We start from the raw sequence: 12,816 nt of genomic DNA on the forward strand, positions 1-12,816 counted from the left end.
CAACCTTTCTCAGGAACTCAGTAAATATTCACTCTTGTCAAATGTTAACCTTTCAGAAAGAGAAAGCTAGACTTACTTCCCCTCCCCACTTCCCATTCTCCACTTATCACATGTGTCTTCCATTCACACTGCTCTCCTGAAAGTCACCGGTGACTTCCTAGTGGTCAATCAAATGCGTTCTTTTAATCCCATCTGACTTGAAGATACCGTTGGACCTTGCTGCCAATGCTCCCACGCGTTCCATTGCCTTCTGCATCCTCCTGACTTCCGGGATAGAGTTCTGCCCTGCTAATCTCTTTGGCCTCTTTGGCTCCTCTCTGCTAACTCCTTAAATGCTGATTTCTCCTCAGAGTTCTGACCTTCTTGTTTTCATCTTCCCATTCTACAGCAGTGATTTCTTAACCTTTGATTACCTCTAAGAATCTGACCAAAGTTACAGATATGCTCCATCCCAGCATGCCAGGTGGAAGCTCACAGAAAATCCTGCTCACAATTTCCAGTGGTTATAGAGCCTTGAAATCCAGTCACTGGAGCCACCATGGATCCCAGCGAAGGACCCCATTCCACCTGTTCTCCCCAGGTGCTGTCCCCCACTTCTAACTACCACTTTTGTTGCTAAATCTCTTTCCAGCTCTGACTTCTCTCCAACTCAAAGCCCTGATTCCAAATGGCAATTTTCAGCTCTTCCTTGATGGCCCACAAGTACTGCTAGCACAGAAACTCACTTATTTCTCCAAACCTGCTATTTCTTCCTGCTTTCCCTGTCTCAAACAGTTGCCCCAAGCTAGATATCTTTCTGGTTTTAAAGAATTCCTTTTGGTGGTGGTTGAGTGGCTCAGTGGTTGAGCATCTGCTTTCGGCTCAGGTCATGATTCCAGGGTCCTGAGATCAAGTCCTGCATCGGGTTCCCTGCAGGGAGACTGCTTCTCCTTCTGCCTGTGTCTCTGCCTCTCTGTGTGTGTGTGTGTGTGTGTGTCTCATGAATAAATAAATAAAATCTATTTTAAAAAAATAGAATTCCTTTACTTCATCTGTGGCATCTCTATAAAGTCATCCAGGGTCCCAAGAGAAACAGAAAAGCAGGAAAAGAAAAAAGAAACCCATTTTCTCCATCTAGTTTTCAAAAAGGTTTTCAAAATGCCTTCAACCTTTTTCCTGAAAACAAGCCAATTCCAGAACAAACTAATTAACAAATAAAACATATGCATGTAAAGAAAGGAACTATGAAGTCACCTGAACAGACCCTGCCCGCCCCTCAGCACCATCAAGAATATAATCAATGTGCTAAGGTACAAATGAAGAGTGCGTCCTTAGCAAGAAATAGGGAGGGAAAGAAATGCTCTCACTTTGGTGAACGTCACCCACAGCACCCCTGTCAGGCCCTGCTGTTATATCTAGCCACACCAACACCCCAGTTATGCTCCACAACAACGCCTTGGCCGGCCTCCTCCCTGACCCCATATTTCGTCAAACTAACACTCGGCTCTGCTGTAGCCCATTCCTTCAACCTGGCATGTGTCTCTGCTCTGTTTTGACTTTGCAAGTATTTCCTCAGGCCCAGAACAAATGACTCATATATGGGCAGCCTGTCACCGCCCAGCCTCCCCTCTCTATCTAAAGCCCGAGCTCGGCCTCTTCCACAAAGCCTTCTCCTATGCAGTTATGTCAGCAAATGCTTCCCTGGCATGCATTCTGTATAAAGTGCCGTGTACCATGCAGAGGCCAGAATGTACTAGAACAAGGAGGAGATACTCGGCAGGACAAGCTCTGTGAAACAATGCTAACAGCAAGTAAAACACGAGGCTGGGAGACACAGGCATTGGGGTTCAGAATGATGCAAAAATATAATCTCCACTCTCCCTGAAATTGCATCTCCCTCGTGAATCTGTGAGTTGAACATGTTAATCTGTAGCCACAACTGGTCTGGAAGCTCTCTGAGGGCAGGTGCCTACTCTCCCTGGCTCTAGTGAAGCCTCTAGAACTGGCCTCTGAGCAGAGGAGAGGCATGCCGGAGAGCAGAGGAAATGCAGCCAGAGGTCATCTGTTTAAGGAACACATTCTTATAAAGGTGGCTCACCTCCTACGGATCGTAATAGTAGCGAATAATGACCATGAGTATTAATAGGCATCTCGAGGCTTGATTCCATGACTGGGCCTCAAACTGAACCCAACCTTGATTTTTCAAGAAAGTGGTCACTTATGCACCAGAGCACATGCAGTGGAATTTTCAATGATGCTTGGTCTTCTTAGCAATCCTCAACTGAAGTTAGGCTTCAGGATGACCTCCAAGATCTTGTAGTAGCAATCGAGAAATACAACTTGGGGAAAACGAATAATAGCATCTAGGTATCTGAACCCTGCTTTAACTGTCCCGCAAAGGTGAGAGCAATGGTCAATAGCACAACACATGGGGTCAGGCCAAGCAGCTGCCGAGCCGCGTCCGGGCCAGGGTCTGCGGCCAGCTGTTACAGTAGGTGGCTTGCTCCCGCCTGTGAGTCACACACAAGGGAAGCTGCAGTTCTTGACCAGTGCTGTAGGCGCTAAGATCCGGTATTTGCTTTTAGACCGTGGGAGCAAAGACTAACAACGAAAATGCACCAGAACAGCTGGGAAACCAATTCCCCTCTGACTGCACAAAAATCGCTACTGCCAAGGCATGTTCTATCTTCGAGACAGGGGAGGTCTTCGAGAGATGTGTGCTTTTATATTTTTTGACCCTCAAATTCATGTCTTTTGCCTTTCCCCCAGCTTCACGTATCACTTTACATACCAAGCTTAAAATGATACTGAGCTACAACCCTATTTTATAACACAAAGGATAGCAAAAACATGTCATGGTAAAAAAAAAATATATATATATATATTTTTTTTTTTTTAATGTATTTTATCCTTTCAAACACTGCATATTCGGCAACTTTGTGATTATGGATACACACTATGTTGGTGTTTGCTTGTATGGTGGCATGATTTTACCTCGTCCTACCAAGACAGTTTCCTAGCTTCATACAGTCTTATTGTCTGGACAGTAGAAATGAAAATTCAGACTTCATCAAACACTACTGGCCTAAGAGAAAATTCTATGGCCTAAGAGAATGCAATTTTTTTAAAGGATTTTTATTTATTTATTTATTTATTTAAGAGAGAAAGAGAGCAAAGCACAAGTGGGAGGAGGGACAGAGGGAGAGGGAGAAGCAGGCTCCCCCTTGAGCTGGATCCCAGGACCTTGAGATCATGGCCTGAGCCAAAGGCAGCCAATTAACCAACTGAACCACCCAGGCACCCCTAAGAGATTGCAAATAATCACCCCTTCTCTTGGCTTTAAAAACATGTGAACAGCTTCATCAGAAAACAGTTCTCTTGAAAAACCACTTAGATTCCAACAAAAAACCATATAATCAGAGTAAATCCACTGCTGGAAAAATCCATCCATTTTAGGAACTATGGTTTATCATTCAATGCTTAGAATTAAAAGTAATTTTTTTAATCAGGCACTCTTTTTTTTAAAGTTAACTCGGTGATAAATCCATTTTTCTGGATACAAATATCTGGCAACATAGCTTAGTTTTTAAAAAGATTTTATTTATTTATTTGAGAGAGAGAGAGAGCAGAAAGAAGAGGGATAGAGAATCTGAAGCAGACTCCCCACAGAGCTCAGAGCCCAGAGACCATCTCGAGGCTTGATTCCATGATCTGGAGATCATGATCTGGCCCGAAACCAAGAGTCAGATGCTATTCGACTGAGCCATCCAGGTGCCTCACAACATATCTTACTATGTTAACATTAATTTTCATGGCATAGTTTCAATTAACACTTCCTTCTACCTAGCTCTTCCTGCTAGGTATGGGTTATCAGCAGCAGGAACTGGGACATCCTATGTAAAAAAGGCTATTCTTGGGGAGAGTATGTAAAACTATCTAGTTGAAGTAAAGGATACAAACTAGATGCATAGAAATAGTAATGCATATGCTTTTGATTATCTGTATCCAGTCAGATCTGACCGACTAGTAGCTTTTCCGCATCAGCCTGGCCCTTCAGCTTTCTGGGCCTGTAAGTATGCAGGATCTTATGCAAAGAGTAGTTTAAAGTTGCAGACGGGAAAAGGCAAAATTAATAGGAGCTCACTTATCTGAGAATCACCTACACAGCAACCTCAACTGGTTGGAACCCTGCTAGGAAAAACAGGAGAAAGAAAAGGAAAAGAAAAAGTATTTCAACAGTCAGAACAGAAGGGACAAAGCAGGTGCTCTGAGTATCATCTATGGGGAGGAGTGGACACAAGGAAAACAAGCAGAAAGGCAGAATGAGCCAGTGCCATGGCAAAAACCCCAACACGCTCCAGAGCCCTCGCACATGCACATCGGTCATGGTAATGGGACAGACAAGCCACCAGCACCCAGTAGGCCCTCAGTGTGCACACACTGAGGATGATGGACAGCTGATGATTCTGTGCTGATCCAAGACCTCCGTCATTAAGATTAAGATAAATCATACTTAATGTAATTTTACTCACGTGTGGCCAGAAGTAGAGTGACATTTTACTTTTTTTCCCAACAAGCTTATTATAGAAATAAATTTATTTTCTTTTTTTTTTAATAATAGAAATCAATTTCTTTATATAATGAAGCAAGCATCAGCTTATGGAAACAGTTCTGCTGGTTCTAAGACAGGATATGGGTTGATGTCTACTCTAAGGGAAATGGAATCGTGGTGCGCCCCCACAGGAAATGGCCAGGTGTCGAATTCTATACAAAAGGGCCATGTTAGTTTCCATTCTTTGGGGGCAACTTTTGATATTTCTTTGCTCCCATGTACAGATTAAAGAAAATTGCTCTCTTAGAGTCATTACTTTAGAACTCAAGCACATGCTGGGTAATTAATAGGCATCTCAAGTATATGGAAGCTGAGCTCCCCATCTGTCCCCCAAAACCTGCTCTACCAGCCACCTGTCCATCCCTTTACTGGCAGCTCCATCCTCCGGTCACCCAGGCCAGAGCCCTGGGCATCATTCTTGACTCCCTACTTTCCCTCACATCCCACATTGGGCCCATCAGCAAATCCTCTTGGCCCTTCCTTCAAAACAGATCTAGAATCTAACCATTTCTCACCACCCCCACTGCTAGCTACTAGGTCAAGTCACCACAGTCCTTCCGCCTGGATTTTTGCAAAGCTTCTTAACTAGCGTCCTGGCTTCCTGCCTTACCTCCCTCTGAGTCCATTACCTATACAGACGTCAGAGGGATCCTTTTAAACTGCAAGTCCTAAGTCGGATTTCCCCCCACCTCCTCTGCTCAGACCCCCTTTGCCTGCAGAGTAAAGTTCAAAGTCCTCGCCCCCGCCCCTCTCCCAGATCACCCTGCTCCAGCCTGCTGGCCTCCAGGCTGTTCCTTGAAAACACCTGCTCTGCAGGCTTTCCCTCTGCCTGAAATGTTCTTCCCCAAATGTCCCTCCAGCTCACTCCCTCACTTCCTGCAGGCTTTTGCTCAAATGCCAACTCCATAAAGCCTTCCCTACTACCTACACCCCCACCACCTCACCCGGTGTGCCCCATCCTCCTCTCCTGCTTTCTTATTCTCCATCATCTAGCATACTACATATTTTACTTAATTTATTATCGATCTCTCCCTCCTAGGATGTAAACCCCACGAAGGCAAGAATCTATGGCTGTGTTGTTCAGTCCTGTGTCTCTCGCCGGGCACAGAGTAGGGCATCAACAACTGAATGAATGAGTACAATAATAGGAAAGTAAATGGGATATCTTTGACTAGGTGTCACTCTTTTTTCTATTAAAATGAACATAGAACAGCCACACTCCTATGTGCAGCACACAGCACTCGGCAGGCTCCGGGGGTGCAGAGGTGAATAGGAGAGGCACGCCCCTGCCTTCAGGGAGCTCCCAGACAAGTCTAAAGAATAGTGGAAGAGTCAGGAACAGAGATGTTCAGGAAGCCCATCACAAGGATGCTCAGTCTAGTTTAGGGGAAATCAGGAAAGGCCCACTGCCGAGAAGTAACATTCAAACTGAGACCTAAAGGACAGTACAGTTGGCCAGGCAAAGAGAGAAGAGAATTTTCTAGGCAGAGGGAAGAGCAGAACTAGGTCTGGGATTGAGAGAACTGAGCCTGGCTAGTTGAAGGAACTCCAAAAGAAGACAGTGGCAGAGAGAGAGGGAGACAAAGAGAAGAGAATACTGAGAAACAGCCTCAGACAGGCAGGGCAGCATCCTGAGGGGCTCTTGGTCATAGGGATGTGTCAGACCCACGTCCTTTTAACATTTTCTCTGTGCTGTGAAAAGTGAATTGGAAGAGGCAAGAAGGGGCTCAGGGAGGTACGTTAGGAGGCCAGAGCCGACGAGAGCTTGAACAAAGCTAGTGGTAGTGGGAAGTGTGTACTAGGAATGGAGTGTGGGTTCATATAAAACCCTCAGCCTAATTCAGGTACTCTGCTTCCCTCAGATCTCCATGACTCAAAATCACCTGACAGCCTGAACAAACAGAAAGGCTGGCGTTGTATTGGACAAAACCACTTCCATTATTACAATTTTACCAATCATTTTAGAAACCTTGCAAAGCAACTTAATATTATCATTTTTCAGGAATTATCAAAACAAAGCATTGGAGAGCATTTGCCAGATTAAATGTGCCATTAGCAAAGAACAGAAACCATATCTCAAGGATAGCGCTGAAGAAGATGCACTCAAAAGTGTTTTTATTCCATTTTACGAAGGAGGAAATTAAAGCGCAGAGAGGTTAAGTTACTCCCCCAAGCTGAGAAGTGATAGCACAGTTAGAGGAGTCCCAGGGATGTACTGATCACATAGCCAAGCAGTGATAGCCCGGGGACTTACACCCAGCCTTTGGGACACCGAACCTGGCTTCAATCCTCTGACTGTCCCATACAGTGTAAGCGTCCAGTAGAATCCTTTGATGTGTGACCCTGTCTGACTAAATGCTTCATTCAGGACTTTGCTCATGAGAAATACTTCCACCTGTCTACCTAGTGTCCCTATGTACACAACGCCAGGCTCTGTGGACACTGTCACAGATGAGACCAGGCCCTGACTTCATCGGGCTTACGGTCTTGTAAACGGACAATGATAACGCTACCTGCAAAATGCTACAGGACCAAAAGCACAGAGTGTTAGGGGCATATGTCAGGGGCAAGGACCTGGTTTTGGAGAGGATAGGGCCAGGCAAAACTTCTTTGAGGAATTGTCATTTAAATTACCCAAGGAATGGGGTGCTGGAAGAGCATGAGACTCTTGATCTTGGGATCATAAGTTCAAGCCCCACATTAAAGTGTAGAGATTCCTTAAAGAAATAAATAGTAAATTACCCAAGGAAGACTCTTCCCAATGACCACCGCAGTAACCTCGCTCCAGAGTGAATTCCCAACACAGATGCCCTTTTTTGCCTGTGTCATGTTTTCCTTCCAAAATAATAATGGCAGAGTGTTTTCAGGACGAGCTTGAGCGTTCATGGAGTGGCTTTGTGCACAGAATCTCATGTGATTCCCACAGCCGCCTCGGGAAGCTGGCCCTATGGATGTTAGAATTCTCACGTCACACTCGAAGGAAGTGGGGACTCAGGAGATTCCATGAAATGGTGCAGTTTCACACAACTGATAAGAAGGGAGCTAAGCCTAGAGCCCAAGAGTTAAGATCCAGTCATAGCTCTTCTGGCCGTAAATTTCTCGTTTAGTTTACATTCTAACCTCCACTCTTTCTCTTCTTTCTGACCAGTTTCTTCTCCTATCAAAGGCTTCCATTCTTGCACCATGCATGGACAAGAGGACGCAGGATGTCCGGGAGGTGGCTGGGGAGGGGAAATTTCCAGAATCATGTGCAATGAATGAAAGAGCTCATGCTAGATTAATGAAGAACTTTCCAACACAACTTGTGATGATAATTTTGCAGGAAAGGGAGAGATAAAGGATGACAGGAATGAACGGTGCAATTTACTCCCCTTTATCGGGCCTGGAACGAAAAGTACTCCTAAATTCCAGGAGTACGTGTTGGTTTTATTTAACCAATTAGTCACCGGTTAGATGAAGCAACTTTTTGAAAAAATGGCGCAAGAGGGAATCCACGCACAGACACTGGTCATCAGAGAAATGGAAATAAATGCATCCTGAACGATGAAAACAAAGTCACCTAGAATCAAAGGGCAGCATCAAGGTCGTTTTTACTGAAGAGCTAATCTCACAATAAATGTGAAAGGAATCAAGGGCTCTGAACAAGGATTTGTAGAGTTAATCACCACCACGGGTGTCCTGTGGTGCCAGGCCCTGCAGAATCTGTTACCGTGGCTGGGGTGCAAACCTGAGGCAATCAGGGACACTGTCTCACATTCATGGGGTAAATGCTGTTCAAGGGGGTACTGCAGGATCACCTCACTGTGCGAGAAAGTTCTGGAATTCATTTTCTACAAGTCTGAGATAGCAGCCAGATCTAATGCACTTTTTCTCTTGAACAAAGGAACAGCCATTCCCAAGCCCAGTCCAACCTGAAATACCAGATTTCCTAATGAGAAGTCAGCCCAGAGGCCTGTCCCAGGAACCTCCTGCCATGCTTAACCCCTTCCTTCCCTCCTGCAGGTTCCTAGAATTTTACTTTCTTTTTTTGTTTGTTTGTTTGTTTTTAGAATTTTACTTTCAAATATCATGAAGGTTACTTGATTTTTAAATAATAATAATAAAATACAGTGAAAATCCTCATGTCTAACTACTTTTTAGCTATAAACTTGAATTAACATTCCTGTATACATACATACATAATCATTCCAAAGAGTATCTAACAAGAAAACTGTAGGAGGTTAATAAACAGTACCATCAATTATCACAAAGTCAGGTATCAATCTTTCTAATTCATAGAATTTTTTGGATAAAAAGAGAATGGAATTAACAGTTCTGATCATTTTTAAAACAATGTCACCAAGAGATCTTGAGTAGGTCGCAAGCAATATATGCCAGATGTCTCTTAAATTATCTAATGTCTCTCTGTTACTAATTAAACTCTACACAGTCTCATTCCAGACTGAGTTTCTTTGATTCTAATTGTTGGTATTCCTGTTGTCCTTTTTAAAAGTCAGTCTTTGAATTCTGGAGTTTAAAGTCTTTGTGATTCCTCTCAATCATAATTAATACATGTAATGGCAATATTAGCAGGCTTTTTGATCTCTTGCATTTAATTTATGAAGATTTAAAAGAAACTTACTGGATATGAAAATTTTTGATTATTAAAAATCCTGTGATCAGGGTGCCTGGGTGGCTCAGTCAGTTAAACATCTCCCTTTGGCTCAGGTCATGATCTCAGGGTCTGGGGATTGAGCCCAGCATCAGGTTTCCTGCTCAGCAGGGCTCAGCTTCTCCCTCTGCCTCTGCCCCTCCCCCTGCTTGTGTTTGTGTGTGCTCTCTCTCTCTCTCTCTCTCTCTCTCTCAAATAAGTAAATAAAATCTTTTTTTAAAAAATTCTGTGAGGGCAGCCCGGGTGGCTCAGTGGTTTAGCACCACCTTTGGCCCAAGTCCCACATTGGGCTCCCTGTGAGGAGCCTGCTTCTCCCTCTGTCTGTGTCTCTGCCTCTCTTTCTCTCTGTGTCTCTCATGAATAAAAAAATAAAATCTTTTAAAAAATAAAATTAAATTAAAAAATTCTGTGAAGGATGCCTGGGTAGCTCAGTGATTGAGCCTCTGCCTTGGCTCAGGGCGTAGACCTGGGGTCCTGGGATCAAATCCTGCATTGGACTCACTGTGGGGAGCCTGCTTCTCCCTCTGCCTATGTCTCTGCCTTTCTCTGTGTATCTATCATGAAGAAATAAATAAAATCTTTGAAAAATAAATAAATAAATAAATAATCCTGTGATCATAAAAATAATGGACTCTGAAGCATAAATCTTTTGTTAGAAACAAATAATTCTGAGGCACCTGGATGGCCCAGTTGGTTAAGTGCCCAACTCTTGGTTTTGGTTCAGGTCATATTCTCAGGGAACAACTGAGCTAGATTTCAGGACCCTTATGTGGGGCTCTGCACTCACTTCAGAGTCTGCTTGAGGTCCTCCCTCTCCGTCTTCCTCCCTCCCCTGCCCACTGCTTGAGTGCACATATACTCTTTCTCTCAAACAAATCTAAAAAAATTTTTAAAAAAGGATAAATTAGAGCAAATGAGGGTGAAGATTTCCCCCTACACAAGCAAGACCTTCTTCATTTGTCTTTTCTTTCCTTTGGCTTATGAAGGTAGGATAGATGAAAAACAAGATAAATACTCAGTGATAGCAAAAGTGTGGAGGCAATGGACACTTCCAAGTACTGTTGGTAGGAGTATGAATGAATAAAACCTGTTTGGAAGGTAAGCTAGCAATTACTATCCAAAGACTCATTTATTTCCTTTGACTCAATCATTCTACTTTGATCAATTTGTACTAAGGAAATAATTAAAGATGCACAAGAGTTTGGGGGTAAAGGATGTTCATTTCAGCATCATTTATAATGGTGAAAAGTGGAGTCATCCATGGCGAACTGAGGAACCATATGACCGTTCCCTGATTCACGCAGTCAAGGAACCAACACCAGATGTCTTTACTTCTTACTCACGGTTCTGCTGTGTGGTTAAGGTAACACCACATGAGGCGCTTAATCTACCCACTGGATTCTTCAGAAACCCAGTAAATGACCCGAGTAAATTACAGATAAGCTACCAATCAGCCAAGGCTCTGACTAAGATTACTAAAATCCAACAACTGCAGTAAACTTCTCTGCCCAAGAGTACAACGCTCCTTTATTTTAAAAGATTTTTAGTTTTCTAAGAAATCTACCAACAAAGAACAATCTGTTGCAATAGATTTTTAACATTATCTGATTATCTATTTTACAAATAAACACAACAACAACAAAAATAAAATGTTTTTACTGTATTTTCTCAAATAAAATCTATACAACTCACATAACAGCTTCTTTATGGAATGAGTGAAGCACTAAGGTTGTCACAGCCAATGTTCCAAGCACTTTGCACACGCTAATTCACTGAATCTCCACTATAGTCCCAGGAAGTAGGGGCTACCATTATCCCCATTTCACAGATGAGTAAACTGAAGTACAGAGAGCTTAAGTAATTTGACCACATAACCCACTAGGAAATGCAAAATTGGAATCCAAATTCAGGCGGTCAGCATTCAGAGCCCAAGGTCTCAACCACCACACACACTGGTTTTAAAATACAATAATTAGATAAAAATGTAATAATTAAAATATATGGCACCTAGATTAATATTGGAAATACATTGGGATTTTTGTTAAACAGAAGCAGAGGAGAGAGGGAAGAGATGGTCAGGGAAGGCTTGTTGAGGAGGTGATGATGCCAAAACCTTCACTCAGCTTGGGGATGGGAGGCAGTCTAGTGAAGAACATTCTGGATCAAAAGACAGACCTAGGAGTCACTGGCTTGTCCCTGAGGCTAGAATACCAGGGATGATGACAGCGAGGTGGACAAGGTTTATGAAACAAGAGATCTGTGCTTCATCTTGTCTTTGTCTTTCTTTGTCTCTATGTTCTATGTCATCTTTTTCTCCTTCCTCCTCTTCTTTTGCTCCTCCTCCTTCTTCTTCTCCCTGTGAGAAATGAAGGATTCTCAGTGGTACAGTGATATGATCAGGAACATATTTCTCTAAAAGCCACCACCATGGCAGCAGGGCAAAAGTCAGATCAGAGATCGGAAGATCCTGAGGTCAAGAAGACCAGTTCAAGAACAAGAGGTAGAGTAGCCGCAGGGCAGCTGAATTGTAGAGGAAGGCACAGATTAAGAGCGTCATTTAGCAGATGGAATTCAGGCTTTGATCACCAATTAGATGTGAGGAATTAAAGGAACAGTGATGTGACAGAGATAATTGGCTAAGGAAAAATTACTTAAGCCCATGCAATATATTTTAGAGAAACCATGCTCGGTAGATTACTTTTCAGCAGACCACTTGAGTTCTGGAAGGGGAATTTACTTTCTTCCTTCCTTATTAGATCTCCCATCTTTATATTAGCATCATGAATCACCATCATTCTGTTTTCTCTTTGAATGACTGGATTATCTCAAAATAAACAAAACATAAACAGAGTTAGTTTCTCAGCCACCTTTCCATAATCAAATTTCCTTTGATTTCGTTAGGGACCCACGAACTCACAGTTAATGCAGGCATTTCCTCATATCCTTGTTTTTTTAAAGCATAAAAATAGTTTTAAAGTATAGACCTGATTCTGCTTTAGAAATTCAATACCATAAAAATCTCCACTTTACCTCGCTCAAACCTTACCCCGAAAATAGTCAGTTCCATTTCCTAACATACATCTAAAGGAATATAATTATAAATCTATGTCCTGAAGGATAATTAAATAACCAGGCGGAGTATCTCAGCCCACAGTAAATGTGCCCTTGTCTTGTCTAAACTGCAATTCAGTCTAACCAGGATAGCAAGTTGTTGAAACCATTTTCAGAGGCCGATTAAATTATGAGCTGAGAATTATACATTTAAATTAAATAATAAAAGCCTTTGAAAATGACTAAAAGCACTAGAAAACAATTCTCCCCAAAGAACCAGAAAGCTGCATCTGAAAAGCCCATACTGGACACAGTTGGGATGACACATCACAGAGGCATGAAACAGCTCTGCTGTCCCCAAAGACGGGACCCAGATCTCTGCTAAAGCTGCATGTCCCGACCTCCGTGGCTGGGATGCTAAATGACAGCCTAATTAGGCCCTAAAAAAGAAGGCTTTGTCTTTCTTCTCCCAGGAGGTGCAAAGGTAAAGCTGGAATTGTAATTTGCTGGATGGCCCAGACCA

General features: G+C 42.9%; 1 long non-coding RNA gene across 1 annotated transcript; it reads right to left on the minus strand.

The window, feature by feature from the left end:
• Window positions 1-10,887: 10,887 nt before the first annotated feature.
• LOC140624587 (uncharacterized) lies at window positions 10,888-12,066 on the minus strand. Its single transcript, XR_012024059.1, has 2 exons — window positions 11,941-12,066; window positions 10,888-11,598 (listed from the first exon to the last, which is right to left on the minus strand). It is a non-coding gene; the product is annotated as an uncharacterized lncRNA (long non-coding RNA).
• Window positions 12,067-12,816: the final 750 nt, after the last annotated feature.

This window comes from Canis lupus, chromosome 3 (assembly GCF_048164855.1).
Source record: "Canis lupus baileyi chromosome 3, mCanLup2.hap1, whole genome shotgun sequence".
In the NCBI taxonomy this organism is placed as follows: domain Eukaryota; kingdom Metazoa; phylum Chordata; class Mammalia; order Carnivora; family Canidae; genus Canis; species Canis lupus.